The 18,631-nt window shown below is 42.3% G+C and overlaps 1 long non-coding RNA gene across 3 annotated transcripts in view; it reads right to left on the bottom strand.

The window, feature by feature from the left end:
* LOC122540575 (uncharacterized) overlaps positions 1-18,631 on the bottom strand; it is a 225,820-nt gene that overhangs the window by 12,026 nt on the left and 195,163 nt on the right. For all 3 annotated transcript variants that reach the window (XR_015751959.1, XR_015751957.1, XR_015751961.1), the window contains one exon: positions 1,472-1,619. This is a non-coding gene — a long non-coding RNA (uncharacterized LOC122540575). The remainder of the gene's footprint in view (positions 1-1,471; positions 1,620-18,631) is intronic.

Genomic DNA, 18,631 nt, shown 5'->3' with positions numbered 1-18,631 from the left:
AAGAGGTAGGTGTTAAGAAGCATCTCAAAAAGGGAAGAAAGAGAGAGTGAGAGAGAGAGATAAAGAGGGTCATATTAGTAATCTTGGACATTAAGGCCCTGAAACTGAAGGCACAGCAGAAAAGAGGTACCAATAATTTCAGAGAAAAAAAAAAGCAGATTTCCTTTGATGTCAGATTTAACCCAAGTTCTATCTTTAACATCGATATACAGAGGAACCACGATTATCTAGCAATTGATTCACTGAATTTCCGAACAAGATTGCAAGGTCCCAATGCAGGGCTAAATCCACGAACGAGATATTCCCTGCCCATGTCCTTCGGATAATCGAGGTTCCTCTGGATAAGGGTTGTCAGAATTAACCCTTGAAACATATTAGTTGCCAAATTACCTCAAGTATCCGGTGTGGTGGGATGGACAAAACTACCAGGAATTCAAGGTCAGGCATGTGTGAAAATCACCACAATGTTGCTACTCTGTATAGTGTCAGCACTGTCCACCTCCCAATATTCCCCAGTCTGCCTTTCTGCAGTTGTAAATTGCTCATACTCTCTAATTTGTAATCCTGCCCAGCTCTCCCATCTTCCCAAATGAGACTGCAGCACCTCTCTGCAGCTCATGTTCAGCCCCACTCAACTCTCCGCCCTCATTCTCGGAGTTAATATCTTTGCTCACTCAAAATTGAACTTTGCCAGCCTCTCAAAGGAGTAGGAGACTTGATACTATACTTGTCTCTTCCCCCTATTGACTGATGCTAAAATACCAAGTGTACTGTTATTTAACTAATTGACTTATTTTGTCTCCTGCTTTCGTCCAGTTTTCCTCCCAGCTTTTCACATGAGGCACAAACAATACATACAGTTTAGGAAATGTGTCTTCATTGAGCCATTGACTGAGTGGCGGCATAGTGATAACCATACTGGATTTATAATCCAGAGGTCAGGACTAATGCTGTAGGAGCTCCAGTCTAGAACTTATCAGGTGCAGCTGGGGGGATTTACATTTGACAAGAGCTGGGAGTTCACAGTTTAAAAATGGAGTAAGTGCAGCTGGTTTAAATCGCTTATTCCACATCCTAATATGTAAGAACATAAGAGCCCCCAACTACCCTCTCTCCTAAAGATCCCATGGCACCAACATTAGATGATCTCGTTGTTATCACATTACATTTCCAGGAAATTTATGAGTGCAAATCGGCTGCTGCGTTTAGTGTGTTTCTTTGGAATGAATGACAGACTGGGTGAGGACATGGGGCTGGGACTTATCAGAAAGATCAAGGGTTTTGGCAGTTCTGAAACTGAAAGGTGACAAACCCGAAAAGTTCACTGCCTCCATTGATGCTGCCTGACCTGCTGAGCGTCCGCAGCATTCTCTATGTTTTCTTTTAATCAGCTGGGTGTTTAGTCTGATCCATCCCAAGTGGCATGGAACATTAATCTAAACCTCTCCCCGATCTGGGCAAAGAGCCTCACCTCCACCATTCCAAGTCAGCACTCCAAGGCATCTCGAAGCTGGTCACAGGGTGTTATCATGGCCACTTGTTATCTTGGTGCATCACCTTCACAGAGTGACCATTTCACTCTCCATTCAGCTGTGTTTCAATGAGATATTGCAGTCCACCTGTTTAGAAATAAGGTTAACAGGAATAAGATGGGAAATAGGAGAAAGTGAGGACTGCAGAATCGATGTTTCAGGCATAAGCCCTTCATCAGGAATAAGGCATTCCTAATGAAGGGCTTATGCCCAAAACATCGATTCTCCTGCTCCTCGGATGTTGCCTGCCGGCTGTGCTTTTCTAGCACCACACTCTTTGACTAAGATGGGAAATAGTTGATGGGAAAGAACAGGACAAATTGGGGGTAGAGATGGTGGGAAGGAGAAAACAACAGAACTATTGAATTTTCCAGCAGATAAGGAGGCCATTACCTGTGCTGGTTCTCTTTTCTGCTCTTATTCCACAGTTCTGTATTTGTTACTTTATCAGTATTTAGCCAATTCTCTTTCAAAACTTACAATTAAGTCTATTTCCAGCCGCTTACAGGCAGTACATTGAAGATCATAAAACCATAAGACATAGGAGTGGAAGTAAGGCCAGTCGGCCCATCAAGTCCACTCCATCATTTAATCATGGCTGATGGGCATTTCAACTCCACTTACCTGCACTCTCCCTGTAGCCCTTAATTCCTTGCAAGATCTAGAATTTATCAATCTCTGCCTTGAAGGCATTTAAAGTCCTGGCCTCCACCGCGCTCCATGGCAATGAATTCCACAATCATAACAATTCATTGTGTAAAATGTTTTCACATTTCCTCCTGGATCCTTTACTAATAATTTTAAACCCATTTCCCTTGGTTACTGACTGGCAGGTAAGAGATCAGATAGGATACAATAGGTTGGGGTTGGATAGGAAGGGATCTCATGATAAGTTGAAGGTGAATAAAATGATGGATAAGAATGTCTTGAGTATCAATGAAGAGAGAAGTGCAAAAACATCAGTCACATAAAAATGTGATTAGATAAAAAGTTGTCTTTCCTGCAAATTTGGAAAATGGTTTTTTGATAACTGAGAAATCACCCATATGCTATGCACAGTAATATGATCTTCAATAGCCTTTTATGACCATAGGATATTAAAAAATACTTAATTCATAAACAATTAAGCACTTTTGAGAGGTGGGGTCACTGTTATAATGTAGAAAACATGGCACTCAATGTGTTCAAAGCAAGCCCCCACAATCAAGAACAGCTTCTTCCCCACTGTTATTGGACTTCTGAATGGATCGCTTAAATCTGATGTTGATCTTGCTGTTTATGCACCTTCTTTGTAGCTATAACTTGGTATTTCTCATTCTGTTTAATCTTTGTATGTTATGATCTGCCTGTGCCACACAAAAAACAAAACTTTTCATTTTGGGGTGGCACAGTGGCTCAGTGGTTAGCACTGCTGCCTCAGAGCACCAGGGACCCGGGTTCGATTTCAGCCTTGGGTGATTGTCTGTGTGGCGTTTGCACATTCTCCCTGTGTCTGCGTGGGTTTCCTCCGGGTGCTCCGGTTTCCTCCCACAATTCAAAGTTGTGCAGTTTAGGGTGAATTGGCCATGTTAAATTGCCCATAGTGTTCAGAGGTGTGTAAATTAGATTAGATTACTTACAGTGTGGAAACAGGTCCTACGGCCCAACAAGTCCACACTGACCTGCCTAAGTGCAACCCACCCATTCTCCTACATTTACCCCTTTACCTAACACTACGGGCAATTTAGCATGGCCAATTCACCTAACTGCACATTTTTGGACTGTGGGAAGAAACCGGAGCACCCGGAGGAAACCTACGCAGACACGGGGAGAACGTGCAAACTCCACACAGACAGTTGCCTGAGCGGGAATTGAACCCAGGTCTCTGGCGCTGTGAGGCAACAGTGCTAACCACTGAGCCACCGTAATGCTCAGGTGCATTAGTCAGGGGTAAACATAGGGTGGGGAGAATGGATCTGGGTGGGTTGCTTTTCAGAGGGTCAGTGTGGACTTGTTGGGCTGGGCGACCTGTTTCCGCACTGTCAGAGATTCTATGACCTGTACTTAGATACATGTGACAATAATGAATCAAATCAAAAATCAATCATAATGTGATAATGAGGTGATGCCACTCTAGGCACACCACGGTACTGGAGAAAATTCCCTGTGTCTCTTCAAAATAGCACTGGGGGATATTTTGTGTGTCTTAGAGCCTCAATTTAATATCTCATCCAAAATATAGCACCTCCAACAGTGCAGCACTCCTTCAGTAGTGCAACTAAAACAAAACACTCAATATGAAAACTAATCACCCTTTAACAACTCACTTTGTATTTTTACATGTCTCTGCATTACTGTAGAATTTCCTAGCATCAGTCTTCAGCTTAAAACAATCTGCTGTTAATTCCCCCTCCAGTATTCACTGAATGGATCAACTGTAGTAGTTAATTCTGTGGTAAATAATTTGGCCAATAAAAAACATCAGCTAATTAAAGCCTTCAAACAATCTGTTATTCGTTGAAATGTTGGCAGAACAGTACACCCATTGACTAACCCTCTCATTTGATTTTAATGTTGTTGCACTAAAGCTAAGGTTTGAACATTTTTCCACCTTTGCCATTAACTGGTTTCACTAAATCACCAGGTAAGCCCCAGCCTTGATGTGTCCAATTTTAAGTGCTACACTTAAGCATTTCAAAACTTTAGAGAAGGCCTAATGGACATATACTCGAGCATAAGGAATTTTAAGCTGTATGGAGAGACTGGAGAACCTCAGATCTCCTTGGAACAGAACAAGATCAGAGCTTTGAAGAAACATACTCTATTTCTCTCTCCATAGATACTGCCAGATCTGTTAAATTTCTCCAGCTTTCTCCATGTTTGTTTCAAATTCTCAGCATCTGTGGTATTTTATTATAAGACACTATGGGCAGAATGATCTCATCTGTGCTATATGATTCAATAATTCTAATGCTTCTCTTCTGAAGATGATGATCATGGGTCAGTATTATGAGCAGCCAATGTCCCTCCAGCCCTTTATCCAAATACCTGTTCCTTATGTGTTGAAACTTGTTGATTCATGTTTGCAAGTTATTCAATGTTGGTTTGAAAGGGGCAGGCAGTGAGGAAATCTCACAAACAACAATAACATTTTACATTTATATAGCACCTTTAACATTGTGTATCATCTCAAAGCGTTTCACAGAACATTAGAAGACAACATGAGTTACTGAACCTAAGTGGGTGTTTAGGGCAGATGATCAGAAATTTGCTGAAAGAGGTCGATTTTACGGAGTACTTTAAAGGAAGGAGGAACAGTGGAGAGGTTTAGGGTGAGAATTTCAGAACTCTGAGCCTCAGCCTCAGCCGCCAACGGTAAAGTGATTAGAATCCAGATTATACAACAGGCCAGAATTGGCAAAGATTGTAGGACTCATGTTACTGTCCTTGTTTGATGCTGACGCTTGCTTTGAATCAGTGATTCAGAATTTTGCCTCTGGATAGATCAAGAATACAGAGGCTATTTGAGGTGCCACCCAGCTGAGATCAGCTAAATCAGCAGAGAGCAGGGATTACAGACTAGTTGTTAAATAAACCAATTTAGTCTCATAATCCAGAACACTGATAGTTAGACAGTAAGGTGTTAATCCAGATCTGCTCTCTGGCGCACTCAGACACTGGCAAAATGCCACCTGTTCTTCCATGAGGCACAACGCTTATTGCCCAAGGAGAGGAGAGAATGCACATTCTATTACAATTCCCCAACACCCCTTACTGGAATCCAAACAAATTCTACAATGTTTTAGTTGGCTAATTACAGGCTTGTGAATCCAGCTTGGAAGCAAATCAACAGAAATGATTCTATGATTCCATGCTTCTATGAAATACAACTGCTCCAATATTGCTGAGTTTGATAAGCTGAGCTCACAGGATTGAGAGAGTTTGGAATCAGCCCTGAAATCCTGCCCTCTCACTCAGTAACACCACAGAGGACGGAGTTTCATTTATGAGGGACTCACATCGCAAATGACTCAGAGATGACTAAAGCGTTCACGTCATCCTTCCTCAAGCAATAGCCAAGCACTGAAGAATTTATTTCATTTTTTTTCTTTCCAATGCCTCATTCTGTTTAATTTGAGTGATGATTCTGCTGCCAAACATCCACTAAATATTCCCTTCACAGTCAAAACCATCTGAAGGACAGACTGAATGCACTATTCCATCAATATCAGCTCCAGTAAGACAGAAGCCATTGAAATATGCAGTCCTGGCTTCCTCTATGAGCACAGTCCAAATAGTATTGCCTCAGTGTGTCTAAAATAGTACAAATAAATGTACAATCCATTTCGGAGATCAAACCTGGATTCTGACTGAGGCATCTGGAAGGTTTAGATAATAACAATAAGCAAAGAGTTAGGTGTAACCTGAAATCTAATCAAGGGGCTCGGAGTGGCTATAAATTGAATGTCAGTCACCCCAGAATGGGGTAATGAGAATGAGTCCAATCTAATCAAGGGGGGGTTGGTGTGCTGTACAGGTGGAATACCAGATATTTGAAAGTGAATTATAGCGTGGAATCTAATATTTTTACCTGTACATGGGAGTTAGGTGTCACTGGCTAAGCTAGTATTTATTTCCCATCCCTAATTGCTCTGGTGAGCTGTCTTATTGAACTGCTGCAGTCCTTGAGGCATGTCAACACCCAGGGTGGAAGCAAGTTCCAGGAGTTAACCCAGCAACAGTAAAGAAACCATGGAATATTTCCAAGTCAGGAGTGTGGGGCTTGGAGAATTGTTTGGGGTGGTTTAACAAGAGAATAACGTGGGAGTGTGTTATAGTCTAGAATCTAATCGGGGATCAGGATAGATGTGATACAGAATAATAGATATCTGCAAGACTGATTCTAATCAAGGTGTTCGGCATGATTTATAAAGAGAATAACAGATATCCAAAAGTGGGCTACAGTTTGGAATCTGATCACGATAAATATAATCCAGTCTAATTTAGTCTAACCTAATCTAATCTAACAATGAATAATAATGATAGATTATTTTGATTAATGATGATCCCACCCAGGATGTTGACGGTGGAAAATTCAGCAAATGGTAACTGGAAAGCATTAAAAGAGTCTGTTGTGTTGGAGATGAGAATTACCTGACATTTGGGGGTACACAAATATTATTTACCACTTAGCAGTCCAAACAGGGGCATTATCCAGGTCTTGCAGGGTATGGGAGGAATTCCTGAGCTTAGTCTGTGGCAGCAGAATGCATGGCTGCTAATGGTGGAGGAAAACATGTGGGTGGTGAACAAGAGGTCAGAGTTTGAGGAATGAGAGATCACACTATAAGGTTTAAAGCACATGACTGGAATCACAAGTTTGTTATGTCATTTTGGATTCATCTTGCAGTTCCTAGCCTGTGCTGCGTTAGCTGTTATTAGCTGGTGTGTGCTGAAGCTGCATTTGCCTCAGTGCCTTGCTGTACCCCAATGTCTTCATGAACTGTACCCCAACAACAGGCACGGTGCCTTCAGGAACTGTATCCCAAAAACAGGCACGGTGCCTTCAGGAACTGTATCCCAACAACAGGCACGGCGCCTTCAGGAACTGTACCCCAACAACAGGCACGGTGCCTTCAGGAACTGTATCCCAAAAACAGGCACGGTGCCTTCAGGAACTGTATCCCAACAACAGGCACGGCGCCTTCGGGAACTGTACCCCAACAACAGGCACGGTGCCTTCAGGAACTGTACCCCAACAACAGGCACGGTGCCTTCAGGAACTGTATCCCAACAACAGGCACGGCGCCTTCAGGAACTGTACCCCAACAACAGGCACGGTGCCTTCAGGAACTGTATCCCAACAACAGGCACAGCGCCTTCAGGAACTGTATCCCAACAACAGGCACGGCGCCTTCAGGAACTGTACCCCAACAACAGGCACGGTGCCTTCAGGAACTGTATCCCAACAACAGGCACAGCGCCTTCAGGAACTGTATCCCAACAACAGGCACGGCGCCTTCAGGAACTGTACCCCAACAACAGGCACGGTGCCTTCAGGAACTGTATCCCAACAACAGGCACGGCGCCTTCAGAAAATGTACCCCAATAACAGGCACAGTGCCTTCAGGAACCGTATCCTAACACCAGGCACAGTGCCTTCAGGAACCGTATCCTAACACCAGGCACAGTGCCTTCAGGAAATGTACCCCAATAACAGGCACAGTGTTTTCAGGAACCGTACCCCAATAACAGGCACAGTGCCTTCAGGAACCGTACCCCAATAACAGGCACAGTCCCTTCAGGAACCATATCCTAACAACAGGTACAGTGCCTTCAGGAAATGTACCCCAATAACAGGCACAGTGTTTTCAGGAACCGTACTCCAATAACAGGCACAGTGCCTTCAGGAACCGTATCCTAACAACAGGCACAGTGCCTTCAGGAAATGTACCCCAATAACAGGCACAGTGCCTTCAGGAACTGTACCCTAACAACAGGCACAGTGCTTTCAGGAACTGTACCTCGGGACAGTCAGTGCCTTTGGGTGTATAGCAGGAGGAGAGAAGGAACTGGAACAAAAACAAAAATACTTTTAAAATTAAAACAACACAAATCTGGGACTGATCTGCAAGCCGCTGCAATGACCCGTGGTTGTGTAGGTGGAGGCTGACATTAACCAGTGTGAGTCACTGCTATGCAAACACATTCTCTTTATAAAATACTTGTCTGCCACCACCATCTTCCTCTTCCTTTTCCTCTTCAAGGAGAATTCAATCATTTCTAGGCTCTGATTCACTTCCTGCCTCGCCTGCATAAGGGATGTTTATGAATTGGTCTTCACCATTAATTCAGCATAAGTTTGGCTAAAGCACAACTTTCAACAGGAATCATCAATGTTACTTATGCAGTTCCCTGCCTCGTGGTGACATCCTGGTGTCAATCTGTCTCCCCTCCTTAGAGATCCAGGCTGAAAGGATTAGTAACATGTCACTCTCCCGTGCATTGCAGAGGTTTATAAAATGATGAGGGGCATGGATAGGGTGAATAGTCAAGATATTTTCCCAGGATGGAAAGTCAAAAACTAGAGGACATAGGTTTAGGGTGAGAGGGGAAAGATATAAAAGGGACCTAAGGGGCAATTGTTTTCACATAGAGGGTCGTGTGTGTATGGAATGAACTGCCAGAGGAAGTGGTGGAGGCTGGTACAATTACAACATTTAAAAGGCATCTGGATGGGTATATGAATAGGAAGGGTTTAGAGGGATATGGACCAAATGCTGGCAAATGGGACTAGATTAATTTAGGATATCTGGTCGACATAGACAAATTGGACCGAAGGGTCTGTTTCTGTGCTGTACATCTCTATGACTCTATTGGGATGTAAGAAATCCAGGTTACATCTTAGAGTGGGGCTGATCTCAGAAGAACTGGCTCGAAGGGTTCTCCAACTAGCCTTGGTACCTCTGACATTTGGTAGCAAGCATTGGTTAGTCTTCCAGCACCTCAAATCCCATTCCAGGGACTTGAGCATAATATCCAGGTTGACACTGTCAGTGCAGTACTGAGGGAGTGCCAAATTGCCAGAGAAGCATCCTTTCATAGAACATAGAACAGATGAGATGTTAAACCAAGACCCTGTCTTCCCCCTCAGGTGGATGCAAAAGATCCCATGCCACTGTTCTGAAGAGGAACAGGAGAAGTCCCTCAAGCAACAGCACAATGACAGATCATTTGAAACAAAAATTGCTGGGGAAATTCAGCGGATCTGGCATCATCTGTGGAGACAGAAGACAGAGTTAATGTTTCGGGTCCCGTGACCCTTCTTCAGAACTAACAGTAGCAAAGAAAAGGTGGTATTCATGCTGGTGATAGGGGGCATTTGGGCAGAGAAAGGAGAGTGAGTGGATAGATGGAACAGTGTCCAGAGGGAGAGAAACAAAGTTAGGCAAAGAATGGATAATATGAAAGAAGGGAAAGAGCAAAGTTGATAATGTGGGCAATGAGTAGGTGAAAATGTGTCTGTGCTGGAAGCAACTCAGGGCCTTGGGTATGGGGTGGATAAAGGACATGGAAGGAAGTATTCAGCCTCTAAAATTATTGAGCTTGATACTGAGTCCTGATTCCACAGGGTCCCCAAGTGGAAAATAAGATGCTGTTCTTCCAGCTTACCGCATTGTCTATCCCTTTGTGCCTTGTGGCATCTTGCTGTGCACAAATCAGCTATGTTTTTTCTCCACTACAAGTGGCCACGTTTTGAAAAAGCACTTCATTGGTGGCATGGCACCTGAGGATGCCCTAAAAGGTGATGAAAGGGGCTACATAAATACAAATCTTCTGTCATGATGATTATCTAGCTGCTTGGACTGGAAGTACATGTGCAATGTGACATTGTGGAAGAAAACTGGTGAGACTCAGGCTTCTCCATTCAGGCCCTATCGGGGATCAAGGGTCAGGGGTTGGGGGTGTGGATGCAGACAGGTACCTGAAAACACCAGCTCCAGCCTCTGTGCTGGCTCTCCCGGTGATGGGGTGGGGGATATAGGAGCTAGTGTGGTCACCTGCTTGCATGGGGCAAGCTCACAGAGCCTTGTCAAATGTAAAGTAGGCAACCAGAAGAGCCCCGGTGGTACAGCAGTAATGCCCCTACCTCTGAGCGAGGAGGCCCAGGTACAAGCCCCACCAGTTCCAGAGTTGTGTGAGAAACTCTCTGAACAGGACAATCGTAAATGCCTAGGAGGTGACAGGATATTTCCGTTTGACTTTCAGTTTCCTGAACAAGCAGAGGCTGGGTTGTTCGGACAGGGAAGGCCAGTGTTTCAGGGGTGAGTGCAGACATACCGTCACTCTAGCGAGGTATTCCACTTCACACTACCCAGGCCAGCCTTGTTGCAACACCACTGTTTCATTAAAGTTGTAGAAATATTTGTTAAAAGGCATCATGTTACCTACCCATCATCATAGCCTGCTGCTACCCTGTGACTGACTCTCTATCTTTGGGAGTTCCCCTAAGCCCTTTACTTGCACCTGTCTCCATGGTAATGTACAGGACATGCCTAGTGGGTGACTGTGTACACCTTCGAGGTTCAGGATCTGCAAACATTTCCGACTTCTATCTCCCCATCCATGGATGGAGAAACTGATCCATGGAAAGGGGTCACCTGGGAGCTCCAGATATTCATGTAACCTCCATCCCTGTGACACCATCTTCCAACAGTGAGTCCAAGTCTTCGGGTGGATGGCGATCAGAAATGTTGGCAGAGAGAGAGGAAAGTGAAGAGAACCACACGCTAACTTAAAGCAACATCCAAACTGTATGCACCACATAAAATGAAGAGTTAAGTTTAATTGTAAAAGTTTAATTCTTCTTTTAACCATCCATTCATTGTCCTGAAATGACAGCTGGTGCCATCAGAAACTGAAACTCAGTTAATTTCAAATAAGTCAGATATTAATAAATAAGGCAGCAAACTGGGCTTCAGTGCAGTCAATATAAGTTCCCAGGGTTCTGCATGTGAAACTATGGAGACTCAAGTGACCCAAACCAGTGACAGTTCTTAAAACAAAAAAATGGTGGAGATCCCAGTGGGTCAGGGAGCAACCATGGAGAGAGAGCAAGCTAACAGAGTTTAGATGACTCTTCATCAATGACTTCTTGTTGTGTCGCTGGAGTTGTAGCACCTTCATCGAGACAGTCTGCATTAACTCTCTCAGCCAACCAGCACACCTTTTTTCAGAATAGCTGGGCAAGTCCCACATCCTTTTCAAAACTAAATCAGCATTCTTTATCAAATTAAAATTCAACTGTCCAAATTAACAGTATCTAATAGAAAACCTTTCATAGTGGAGTCAAAACACTGATGAATTAATAATTCAATATCTTTACCTTTTAAATTCTAAGTCAAACACTTTAAACAAGCCCAGAAACTACTGGAGAAACTCAGAAACTTGGAACAAAGAAATGTCCTATTGAACTCAAAAATGTTAACTTTGTTTCTCTCTCCACAGATGCTGCCAGAACTGCTGAGTTTCTCCAGCACTTTTTGTTTTTATTTCAGATTTCCAGTATCTGCAGATATTTTTCTTTTACTTTAAACAAGCAGACTATTTTAAGACGGGTTTGAACCACAGTAAATAGAACATGTGTTTCTAAGAGACTGTCCTTAAGTATCAGAATATTCAGGAAAACATGTGAAGATGTGACAGTGAGCGAGAAAAGGATATGTTTACAAATTAGATGAGTGGACATTTTGTGGATTTGGTAAAAATGAGTTTGAGTGTTTGTCCCTTTAAACTAAACTGTAGATTATCTTCTGCTGAGGTAGACATTCCTTTAGAGGTCCCAAAGATTAAATGCTGTGGAAATAGGTTGTGGTCAGTCACAGTGCAATTGCAATGACAGCTGCTTGGAAATCTGAGCTGTCTCCTAATTAGTGAAAACCAGCAAAAAGTTGATTCACTTTCTTGTTGAAGTATCCTCCACACTTCGAACTGGGATTTTTAAAGTGTGATATACTCTGTCAAACTTGTACAAATAGATATTGAGATAATTTTTTATATAAACATGAGGAACTAGTCTTTGATCAGATTAACAGCACAGTGTAGGAACAGACTCTTCAGCTCACCATGTCAGCCAACCCTGATGCCATTCTAAACCAATCCCATCTACCTGCCCTTGATCCATACCCCTCTATTCCCTGCCTGTTCATGCATCTATGTAAATGCCTCTTAAACATTGATATTGTATCTACTTCTACCATCTCCCCTGGCAGTGAGTTCCAGGCATTTACCATCCTGTGTGTAAAACACTTGCCTTGTACATCTCCTTTAACGTGCCCCCCTCACCTCACCTTAAACCTATGCCCCAGCGTATTTGACATTTCCACCCAAGGGAAAAGACTCTGACTATCCACGCCTCTTATAAATTTGTACACTTTGAGATATTATTGCACACCTCAGGGGTAGGTGGGTCTCGAACCCATGTCTTCTGATTTAGAGGTAGGGGCATTACCACTGTGCCACAAGATCAGGTCACCCCTCAGTCTCCAACATTCTGGTGAAGAAAAAGTAATCACAGGAGGACTCTATCCTGTAATCCCGTGCTAACATCTTCAGCCACAGTCATGAATGTTCCCCGTTCGGCTATGGCTGCCGGGGAATTGAGATATAGTGAAACCTGTTTCATCTGCCAGTATACCAAGTGGAACCAGAATTTCTGACTGCACAATTTTCTTTTAAAAGCCAGTCACTCTTAGGGAACTGTGAGTGAAACTGACAGCTTGATTTTTGTGAAAGCCAGAAGCTTGGTCTTCAGCCATCACATCTCTGACCTGATCAGAAATAAACTGAACAGCAACATTGATCCTCCCCACATCCTAGTCCTTCCATAGGGGCCTTCTCATTTTTAATTTATGGGCATCCCCCTTTCCCAATGCATGCCAGACAACACAAATCTGACTGTCTTTGAAAATGAGCCAGCAATGCTCCAATTTTCTGTTTGCTTTGTAGCCTATTATGTCATGTAAGCCTTGTGACAACTGATGCATGTCCGTGTGGTTAGTCTGGGGCTCAAGCTTAATTTGTTATTGCCTCCTGGCATCTCTGATGGCTTTACAAAAATCAAACCCGGATTTTCTGTATGGGTCAGAGTTGCCCGACTTGAATGCCTCAGACGGGGACTTCGGTAGAAAGTGGATCTCCATGTTAATCCATGGTTTCATGGGGAACATTCGGATTAAATTTGTCATCTACATACTCACTAATGAAGTCTGTAATGGTAGTGACAAACTCTTTAGATGGCAGCTGAGTTCTTGAATATGGACCAGTCCACTGACTCTAAGCAATCCTGTAAAAGCCCTTCCATTACCTCAGACAAACACTGCATTACTCACCCTTCAGTCTCTACTTGTAAACCAGGAAAGGACAGTATAAGAGCAAGTTTTGGTTACTTGAGTGCACATTCTGGTATATCTGTGTCTGAAAGGCTTAATACTGACAAATACTATAAACATCACCAACTTTAATGTTGTCCCATGGATTTGAGGACAGAGTAGTTTCGGATCTCGAAGGAGTGAGACCAACACCTGAACTTCCACAGAATCTCTGTTACAATGTCCATCATATCAATGTAGCCTGGAACTAGTTATTAATATGTCATAAATTCTATCTTGATAGCCTTAACTCCTCTAGTTAGAGCAGAAAGCCAGAACTTGGTCTTCAGCCACATTGGACCAAATAGGTCCTGTAGTTGCTGATATGTGAAGAATATAGTGGTAGTAACCTCATGGTAATCTGACAAATTCCTGCAACAGGAAAGGTGGTGGGGTGGACTTCATTTTATAATACACAGGGAGCAACAATATGAGATCTTCTAACTTAGCTTGAGGTTACCTGCTCATAACAGCACAGTCTGCAGCAGGGAAGAGCAATGGTTACCAAGGAAAAAAGAATGGTAAAAGCATTTCAGGCCTGGGAACAGGCACGCTGCAACAGCAGAGTTATCAACTCCCTGGAGAGGTTTCCCTCTGAAATACTCGTCATCTTGACTTGGAAATATATTGCCATTCCTTCAGTGTGGCTGGGTCAAAATCCTGGAATTCCCTCCCTAAGGGCATTGTGGGTCAGCCCACAACATGTGGACTGCAGCGGTTCAAGAAGGCAACTCACCAGCACCTTCTCAAGGATAAGTTGGGATTGCACATGTACACCCAATTACAGTGTTCGGTTTGCATTGGGGGAACAAACTGCAGCATGTATTAATTTCCTTTGCATTCACATTTGCTAAGTGTCAATAAAAGCTCAAATTTGAAAGTGTCCAATTGCATGCCTGTATATGATCTTCCCCTAAAATGGAAAGATGTGGTGACTACAGGTCATTGAAGAAAGAGTATCAGGGACTCAGAGAAGGTGATAACTGGGATGTATCTAAGGACAGCTGAAGTGTGTGGTCTGGTAGTTAAACCGTGATTAGGGTGAGAGAATTGGATTGTATGTGCAAGGGAGTGTCAGGCTTGCTGGTTCTGTGAAATTGGCAGGATATTTCTTGGCTGCCATGCCATTAGTTTGCCAGTGAGGGACCATATCACATTGCCTAAACTTACCTGGGGGCACAGCTGTCTTTCAAAGATAGCACAGGCACAAGGGATGCCAGCGTTTTGACCTAAATCCTCCAATGGCGCGTTGTTCTGAGAAAGGTATGTTGTAAGATGGGGATAGCATCATACATTCTAGGCACTAGAGGCATGGGATAGTTAGCTAATGAGGCACGTTGAGTAAGATATGGTGAGGCATCTCACTAGGCCTCACCTGAGAATGCCTCCAAAAAACTTCGTACAACTCACATTTAGCCAAAAGAAAATTGGATTCAGCCCAATAACTATCACTAGAGAAAAATAGTAAGAAAAGTAATGGTGTTAAAGGTCGGTAAGTCTCCTGGATGTGATAGGTTGCATCCTAGGATTTTAAAGGAAGTAGTCACAGAGATAATGGAGTTATTGATGGAAACTTCCCGGAATGCATTGATTCTGGAGAATTCCCAGACCATTGGAAAACTGCCAGTGGAACTCCTTATTCAAAAAGGGAGGGAGACAAAAATAAGTAAATATAGATTAATTAACCTAATGTCTGCCATTGGGAAAATGTTAGCATCTCTCATAAAGGATGTAATAGCAGACATGTCGAAATATATAAAATAATCAAGCAGAGTCAGCATGGATGCCTGAAGGTAAAATCACACCTGATAAATGTATTACAACTCTATGAGGAGGTAACAAGCAAGACAAGTAAAGGAAAAACAGTTATATATTTAGACTTCCTAAAGGCATTCAATAAGGTATTACATGTTAGGCTACTCAGTATGGTAAGAGCCTATGGCATTAGGGATAATAAAGTTGGATACATTAAAAGTTGAAGCAGATTTGGATTTAATGGGGAAAGATAGTCTGGGAGACTTTACACTTTTCATAGAAAAGGCAGACAATCCTTCATAAGAGCTCTGAGAAGAGACAGGGAGTAGTTATTTGAATGACAAGAAGCAGGAATCATTCAGTAAAACTGTGATTAAGACAGGAATTGTTTATTAAAGCCGCAGACAAGGAAGGGTTTGGAGGGATATGGGCCGGGTGCTGGCAGGTGGGACTAGATTGGGTTGGGATATCTGGTCAGCATGGACAGGTTGGACCGAAGGGTCTGTTACCATGCTGTACATCTCTATGACTCTATGACAGTGGGATTTACACACTGAAGATGACAAAAAAGGCTGGAATTCTCCATTATCCCTGTGGAGTTTGGGAATCCTCTAATTTATCTGTCAGGAGGTGGAAATCCTTCATTTCAGCTGCAAAATGTGGAAATCCTTCTGGTTATAGCAATAAAGAGCAACAGAACACTATTACTGTAAAGTGTAAGTTTTTCAAACAAGCAAAACATCTAATCAAATTAGTAAGTCAAGGCATTAGGAATAATATTGCCTGGAAGACCTCCTTTCTGAGATGGGCAAACAGAACACAGAATTGGATATCTTGGAGAAAAAAAAATTCTGCTATACAGAATAGCTTCCAAATTAACAACAAAATCAGAAGCTGAATTAGTAAATACATAATTAGGAGTTTAACTATTTATGATCTAGTTAATAAGTGGACAGTAAAAGCAGCAACAGATACTTTTCAAGAAGTACTGATAACTTTTGACAATTTCTTCAACCTCAGAATTAACAAATAACAAAAGAACTGTGGATCATGTAAGTCAGACACAAAAATAGAAATTTGCTGGAAGAGCTTAGCAGGTATGGCAGCATCCATGAAGAAAAACATTAACGCTAATTTGTCTCCACAGGTGCTGCCAGACCTGCTGAGCTTATCCAGTAATTTCCATTTTTGTCTCAGAATCAATAACATTCTTTAAAATGCAAGATTGAAGAGCAGGATTCTCCAACCAGGAGAGTCTATAGATGATTTAATTAATGATCTCTACAAAATAGTGAAGACATGTGATTATGGTGACTTCAAATCACCATAAACAGAAGTTTTAGGAATTGCTGATGAAACTTTGTCAGATTTAGGAGGTCCATCTGTCTCTAGGGAAAGTCATACAGATAGTGAGTGAGGCAGAAGTCCGGAAGCAACACAGATCAATCCCAAGTGAGGAGATCAACCTTGGTAAAGGGGATCAGCAGAATCCATTCATTTCGTAAGGTACAAAACCACAAACAACACACGTGAGGAAACAATATAGCGAGTAGGACTTACACCAGACACTAAAAGTCCTCATCAGTGCTATGGAGCAAAGAAACCTCATACGCAATGTTTCATCTGTCAAATAATAGATCACATTAGAACATAAGAAAATTTTAGAAGAAGTTTATGATTTTGGAAAGGTAAGAAATCCTATAGTTGGCCACATAAAGTGGTTAATAAGATGGAAGAAAAACATAAATCCAGATGAAATATCTGATCTAGACTTTGTATTTGGCAAGCTGACATTTATATTGATGGTATCTCATGAATTTCAAGTTCGATACCAGGTGAGTGTCCACGTTATCAGAAAGTGTGCCATACTTAAGTAAACACTGTCTACAGTTGACAATATGCAATTTCATTTTCCGGGAGGCAGTTAAGATTAAGGCTGTGCTACAAGCAACTCTCCATTACAGGGGACAACTAGTAGTAGAACCATCACATTCAAGAGTTCTCATCTAGCATAGGAAGACATGACTTGACTTCACTCTTCTTCAAACAAAGAAAAAATTAAACTACGCAAAGTTAAGAAAAAGCCAGTCAAAGAATAGTCGGGATGGGGCTCCCTCAACTCATGTTATAACCAAAACAGAAACAGAATCCACTGAGGTTAGTTGTGTTGGCATTAGAAAGTTATTTCACACTGAAAATGGGATGGGAACCTATGGCTATACTAAATTGGCAAAAATGATTTCCATTGCTATCGACTCTGAAGAATGCTCAGACCAGGGGTCCTCTTGTGATGCAGTAGTAGTGTCCCTATCCCTGAATCGAAAGGCTTGTGTTCAAGTCACACTTGCTCCAGAGGTGTATAATTAACAGATCTCTGAACAAGTTGGTAAGAAAAATAAGACAAATGTTTTAAAAATGCTAGACTGAAACAGCAAGTGAGGTTTGTGAGTAAAAACAAGCAAGAAGATAGTCAAAGGACACATTCCCCATTTCAGTCAATTGACAGATCTGTAATAGATGTAACTCTGAGTGCGGCACACCTTGTTGAACCAGGACACATCCAAGTCTGATGTTAGATGCTGAGGTGCGGCCAAGCAGAGTATGTGACGTCCTCATCTTGCCAGGAAGAATCCTCAGTGATGGTAACAGATATAATGCCAAACAAGAAGCAATCTTCAAATAGCAGAACTGAGGAAGTGAACACAATGGTTTCACCAATACTGTAACTGCTGAGGGCAAAGGAAGAGACTAAACAACAAGTTGAAGAGAAATGTTTACAGGCTTCAGGACAATCTACAGGTGATTGACAATAAAAACCAGCTGACACAGATTGATGATGTGATCTATGCAACTCTGAGGAAACTATCCCTGAGAAGGGATGATCAATGTCCAATAATTCAGGATACTTCAAAGAGGAAATTGCCTGTTTCAGCAAGAAAGACATCATCTGTGAAGGCAATCTAACAGATTAATGGTCCTTCCATTTAAAGGGACCCATCGACATCAGATTATCTGGAAGAAAATTAGTCATCATGGTCTTCGACCTCGCAAGCTCCCAAGCCTAAAGGGGAAAGTGTTCTGGCAAAAGAGTAAAACTTGCAGATCACCTAAATTTGTTAAGTCAGAGATTTGAAGGGCATTGGGGTAATGCTAAATGTATTGTTACACACAAAATTATACATTCTTAATAAAGATTTTAAAAATGCTTTGCGGAAGATAGGACTTATATACTTAATGGTAAGGTTCTGGGGAGTGTTGCTGAACAAAGGGACCTTGGAATGCAGGTTCATAGCTCCTTGAAAGTGGAGTCGCAGGTAGATAGGATAGTGAAGAAGGCGTTTGGTATGCTTTCTTTTATAGGTCAGAGTATTGAGTACAGGAGTTGGGCGGTCATGTTGCAGCTGTATAGTACATTGGTTAGGCCACTGTTGGAAT

The sequence above is a fragment of the Chiloscyllium plagiosum genome, unplaced genomic scaffold (genome assembly GCF_037043375.1).
Source record: "Chiloscyllium plagiosum isolate Xiang-an unplaced genomic scaffold, Cpla_swu_hap1 HiC_scaffold_29, whole genome shotgun sequence".
Classification (NCBI taxonomy): domain Eukaryota; kingdom Metazoa; phylum Chordata; class Chondrichthyes; order Orectolobiformes; family Hemiscylliidae; genus Chiloscyllium; species Chiloscyllium plagiosum.
The sequence above is the reverse complement of the archived record's forward strand: the minus strand, read 5'-3'. Positions and strand labels throughout refer to the sequence as shown.